The sequence below is a fragment of the Pteropus alecto genome, unplaced genomic scaffold (genome assembly GCF_000325575.1).
Source record: "Pteropus alecto unplaced genomic scaffold, ASM32557v1 scaffold25, whole genome shotgun sequence".
In the NCBI taxonomy this organism is placed as follows: domain Eukaryota; kingdom Metazoa; phylum Chordata; class Mammalia; order Chiroptera; family Pteropodidae; genus Pteropus; species Pteropus alecto.
The window spans coordinates 17,199,864-17,205,863 of record NW_006441955.1 but is presented as its reverse complement, the minus strand read 5'-3'; the positions used below and the strand labels follow the sequence as shown (position 1 = coordinate 17,205,863).

The 6,000-nt window shown below is 42.9% G+C and overlaps 1 protein-coding gene across 2 annotated transcripts in view; it reads left to right on the top strand.

The window, feature by feature from the left end:
• Positions 1-6,000, top strand: part of WLS (wntless Wnt ligand secretion mediator) — a 93,313-nt gene that overhangs the window by 53,047 nt on the left and 34,266 nt on the right. The gene's annotated exons all lie outside the window — the stretch shown is intronic.

Here is a 6,000-nt window from a genome sequence, read left to right as displayed (position 1 = left end):
TACAGGTCAGTGGTCAGGTAATTGCACTGCAGTAAGGTAAGTGTTAAGTACTGGACGCACAGGATACTGTGGGAGCATGATCAGGGCACGTCATCAGGTTTTAGCAGGTGAGGGAAGATGGGAGTGAATCTCTGGAATTCCAGAAGATGAGCAGGAGTTAGTTTGGTACCAGCAGGGATGCCAAGCGCTGTCTGCAGAGTACTGTCTGTAGCCCAGAGGAAAGGAAACCCTTTTGTAATTCACCCTCACAAAGTGGGCACCATTTGAAAACTTGGTGTGCTAGCAGAGACTCCAAGTATAACAAGTACAGGCAACCTTGAGTAGCAGCTTTCAAATAGCAGTCAGCATTTACTGAGTGCTTACTGTATGCCAGGGCTATGCTAAATGATTCACACATTATCTCATTTAATCCTCACAACCAGAGGAGATGAGCATTACTGTTATCTTCATTTCATAGATGGAGAAGTTCAGTGACTTGCCTGCTGTTGCACAGGCCCCAGGTGGCCAAGGTGGGCCACAATCCCAGGCTGTTTCTCTCTAGGGCCCGAGCTCTTACCCATCTTTCATGGCTGGAGGTGGGATGACGGGCTACATTCAAGTTGACCAGCCTGAGTGGCAGGAGTAGGGAGAGGGTTCATGAGATGTAAACCTGGAAGCCAGGTTAGCAGCAGGAGCCGCTTCTTAGCCTTTTTTTTTTTTTTTTTTTTTTCTTTTTGCATTGCCATTTGAGGAGTTTCAGCCTTAGACTGAGGACAATATAAAGGCACTGAAAGTATTTTAGAAATCATCTCTCTGGTTACAGTGTGAAAAAGAGAGGAATGGGGCATATGTTTGAGTCCTCTAGGCCTGGGATGATGGTGGTCTTGAATAAGGTTAGTGGCAGTGAGGAGAGTAGGGTATAAATCCATAAGATTTGATGGGCAGAGAATTGACCAAACTGGGTGGTTTGGTTTTCTGAACCACTGAAGTACAGTAGAGACATCCAGTGGGAAGTGAGCAGCAGATTTGAAATTCAGGAGAGAAATTTGAACTTGAGAAGGTGACTGGCGTCCCAGGAGCAGACAAGACCCCTCAGGGTAAGTGTGCTGAGTTAGAAGTGGAGAGAGCTACTCTACACCTGGCGAACACCAACGGGTGTAGTTTTTCTATACTCTGTGGTACTTCAGATCCATTTGTTCATAAAACGATTGCTATCCCGGCTACTTGTCCCAATAGATAGCCTTTAAACAGTACAGTAGGGTACAGTAGGGATAATTGGCTGTTTTCTAACTGAGAAGATGTCACTTTGCAAAGGGCCTGATGTGAAGAATGTTCCCCCTTGTCCTAATAGTGTTTCTTAGATTGCTGTATTATTACATGCAGCTCACTTCACATAGGAAATATTGCTTCAGAAAATATCGCAAGGGACCACTTTGACAATGCTTAGAAAAATGTTTTCTTACACGTGGAAAATAATTTCTTCACAATGCAAATGTTTGACGTGATGGGGAAAAAATGAGCCGAGGTAATGTGAACTAAACTGTTAGGCTGGTTTGCGAAATAATTGTACTCATTCATTTTTATAACTACTCACACCCAGGCCTGTAGGGCATCTTAAGAAAACATCCAGGGCCAAATTTATAATTAGCTGAGTCCATTTTTGCCAGACCTACCATGGATGTAGGACAGAGTTGGTTTTGTTATTTCCTTAATTAAAAGCGTCAAGAAAATACAAGCCAGGTCAGAGAGTTTTTGATTGGGGAAGGAATGCTGGCATAAATAACCCCAGATTATATGTCTGCTGGAGGCTGGGAGGAGGCTGGTCTGCGTGCCTCCTCCTGAGGTTACCCAAACAAACCTGGTGACTGGCAGCGCCCCTATGGAACATAGGAATGCCTATGAGCATTTTGAAACCTCTTTAACTTTTTCCCAGGGCAAGAGACCAGGAAAATCAAGGTTTCTCAGGGAACCTTTGACAATCATAAAATAATTCTTTATTTCCTCTTAATGTGACTTGCCCTCTCCTTTTTCCTCTTTACCTTTACTTCCAGTTAATTAATCAACAATATAACCTAACCATTCTGGACTGGATGGAACAGGAACTAGTATTTTAAATGCCTCTGTGCCAAGGGGTCCGGTCAACAGCCTTGCGAAGAAGGTCCCATTGCTTCTATCTTGCAGAGGTGAAAACTGAGACGTATTCAAGGTCACTTAACTAGAAGGACATAAAGATAGAAATCAAAATCATTTGTCTTTGGCCTCCAAACTCTTTTCCTATCCTGGCTGGCAAATGCCTGTTTCAGAAATTTAAGTGAGACACATTCTGATGACTTCCTCAATGAAGCTTCATCTTTCATCACTCACCCCTGACCCCACCTGGAGGCCAGTTTTTCATTAAGGAGCTTCCCTAAGTTCTTGAGGGTGCTCAGATTCTTTCCTAGCTATTTGTCCCCCCACCATTTTTGGCTTATTCATAGAACTCACTTGCCTCTCTGACTACTTGTCTTCAGAAAATTGATTGGCAAATGCTTTTCTGATGCAGGGCAGGGCAGGGCAGGGCAGGGTGGTTTAACTAGTACAGAGATAAATGCTTCCTAAGGATATGACTGGTTGGTGCTTCCTAATATGAAAAGACACAGGTCTTTCTACCTGGAATGATACTCTGCGATCTGGGTCTGCTCCTATAAAACCCTGGAGCGCAGGCTTCCCCATGTCGGAGCAAACCTCCATAACAGGATGGAAAGAGTAAGTGTAAAAAATGACAGTGCCTTTCCATACCTCCCTTCTCAGTATTCCAAATGAATTTTTCACCCAACCAAAATCTATCTCCAAGTCCTTTGAGAAACATGAAACTTGGACAGCCCATGAGGTAGCAAAGCTGCTAGTCTGGCATATTATGGAAAACCATGCATTTTGAATCTATAAATGCCCTATGCTGACACCTAATTTAGTGATCACAAAAGACAACTTTACCCCATGGAACTGGTATAACCAGTGTCCTTGTTTTATAGGGAAGGTTCTCCAGGTGCCAGAGGTAGCCTTGGCTTTCCTGCCATTCTCCTAGGGAGTTCAAATTGGATTCTTCACTTTCATTATCTCCAGCGGTGCTGATAGAGGGAGGGGAGTATTGCCCACGCTGGAGCCATGAAGGTGGTGTTTTATTACATGCAACGTAGTCATTAAAGCTAAACTTTATTTCCGAGTCCATTGGAGGCAGAAGAGAAAATGATTCAGATGCTGACTTCACGGCCTTGCCAGGTTCCCCTGCCCAGAGCTTTTCATGTTTCTGAGTTTAATGCTCCAGCTTTGGATAGGGGTTCATCATGGAAATTTCTGTGTTCTTGAAACTGGGCAATTATTTTGGGTTAAAGGTAGGTATGAGTGTTACACTTCCCTAATAAAATGATAAGAACAATAGCTAATGCTTTTTGCTTTCTGCACTGTCCTAAGCATTTTTGATGCAGTAAACCAACTTAGTGATCACAGAAGACAGCCAAAGATTATAGGACTGTAGGCCATGAAGCTCTAGAAGCTTGAGTCTGGTCTTTCTATGGGTGGGACTTTCCACCTTGACTTCTCCAGGTCACAACCGGGAATGGTAATACCTGCCTCAAACAAATACATAGGAAATAAGGAGGAGATGTGTGAGGATGAGGCAGAACATGTGCTAAAGTTCATGAACAATGACAGAAAGCTTAAGAGGGAATTTTACTTACTGGTAGAATGGAAAGAAAAGAATGGTGGTGTGGGGGCAGGGCAGTATGTAAATGTCCCCTCCACAGAGTGACTCAGGCCATGTGGTGTTTTATTAGCTGACCTGCATAGAGATTTTGCTTTGTTTGAGTTTAGTTTTTGCTTTTAGTGAATTAGTTACTGACATTTAAAAATTGAGAGATGTTTCATACCAATCTGACTTTCTGGCTTTTCTTGAAAAAAGCACATCTGGTAAGAACAATCTGTATTGCCCCATGATGGCTATAGGCTGGAGCTAAAGCAGTCGGGGCTTGTTCCCCTATCCCCACCCAGCCTGTCCCTGAGCACACTGTTTGGATTGCATCACACTTCTCCAGTCGGTTTTCTGAAGTAGTGCTGTGTAGGTTTCAGCAGTTCTTACCATCAAAGCTCAAGCTTAGGAAATTCCATACATATTATTAGCCACGCTTGCCGCCTACTAAGAACGCTGCATACTTCCATCCTATAGAAAGCTGTGAAGGGTGTTTGGTCAAGGTTGAATGGCCTCTTGCACACAGTGTGCTTGATTCAATTGTTGTTTCTTTTGAATTCTGCTGTTTTCTACCAACTAAGGTTAATGGTCCTCTGGAGTTAATGGGACTTAAGGTTTAAGTCCCAGCTCTACCATTCTATTATTAAAACAAATTTTAATGCATTCTCTTACTATAGTATATTACTGTATATTCTTAGACACCTATTCTTGGGCAGTTTATAGAACTTCTTCATCAGATGGATATGAGGGCTGAAGGAGAAAATATTTACACAGAGCTTTTGTTTTTATTAAAAACTTATTTCTCCATGTTTTATGACTAGTTTGAGGAACTTCTTTCATCATAAGTTGGCCAGTTTTTTTTTAAGCAATGTAAAAAAGATGATTGTCTTTTAAAAAGTTACCTCTCTCATATCACCAACAATATGACTTTAGACAAGTTACTTAGTATCTAAGAACTTTAATTTACTTTCTTAAAAAAAGGAAATGTCCATGCCCACTGACAGAGCTATTGGGGAAACTAAATGAGGTCTTTTGAATGAATGCCTAGAAGTCACTGGGGCTTCATATAGAATAGTTATACATGAAAACTGTTTTAAATTTTTGTTTGTTTTTAACAGCATATTTTAAAAACAGTTTAGGGATTCCCAACAGACGGGAATAACTCTTAAAGCTGGGAGTGGGCTAGGAGGCAAGCCTATCTTATCTTCTCGGTTCCCGAGGCCTTTGCTGTGAACCAGGCCCACCCCTAACACCTGTGGGGCCCAGGGCAAGAGCACCTATGAAGGTATGGCTGCCACATGTCTAAATATTTAAAAGTTATTAATAAGTCCAGCAAATTGTTAAGCTAAATAAATTCTATCATCTGATTTTAACACATTTACCTTTATAATGAACTGGAAGGGCAGGTTTGAATTTAAGATTCTGGGACCCCTTGGAATTCTGTGCCAAATTGTGACTGATCTTAGATACCATTTCTCCCCATCTCTGGCTTTGTCTTATACAGAGAGGAGACTTTTGTGCTTGTGTGTGGACACCCCAACCTCCAAGCCCAATCTCTGTTCATAGCTTCTAACAAACAGCTGCCTTTGACCACTCCTGAGCAAAAGGGTACACAAGTGCTTGTGTAGTTCCCCTTGGGAGGCCAGATCTGGGGAAGAGGCACCCCCCAGGCCATGGAAGTAGGCTCAGAGTTGTCTGGGTAGAGTATTCTGGGGTCCTGAGTTTTTGGAACATGGTCTAGGAGTTGGGAGAGGAGTTAGGCTCTGGGTGGGCATGTCACTATGAGGAAGGGGACAGCTGGAAAAGGGCAGATAGAGTGGGACCCTTTAAAACTGTAGGGCTCATATTAAGAGCCCCTCCTACCTGTGGCTAAGTCTGTGCTGTTCTGAATGCTAGTGCTCCTAGGAGCATAATATGAGGACCGATAATTTATAGCTTTACAGATTTGTATTCTTGAATTGTATGGTTCTGCAAGTGACCTTTCAGTGGAGTTGACAGTCCCAATTCCTAATCTCAGTGTTAGAAATAAAAAAGATGTCCCTTGGTGCCTAGTACTGGAGCTCTGGCCAGTTCTTTCTGTTGACCACTGAGGCTGCCTAGTGAGGAGCAATTGTAGCCTTCCTGGCCCCTCACCAAGAGGATATACAAACAAACTCCAAGTGTTGGCTTCTGCCAAGCTGGGCACCCCTTAGTTTCTTATACAGACTTGTCCACACTTTCAGTCCTAGGTCTCTGCACTTCCTGATGTTCTCAAGTCCAGAGTCTCCCCTCGGACTGTGTGGAGATGGGAAAATGTA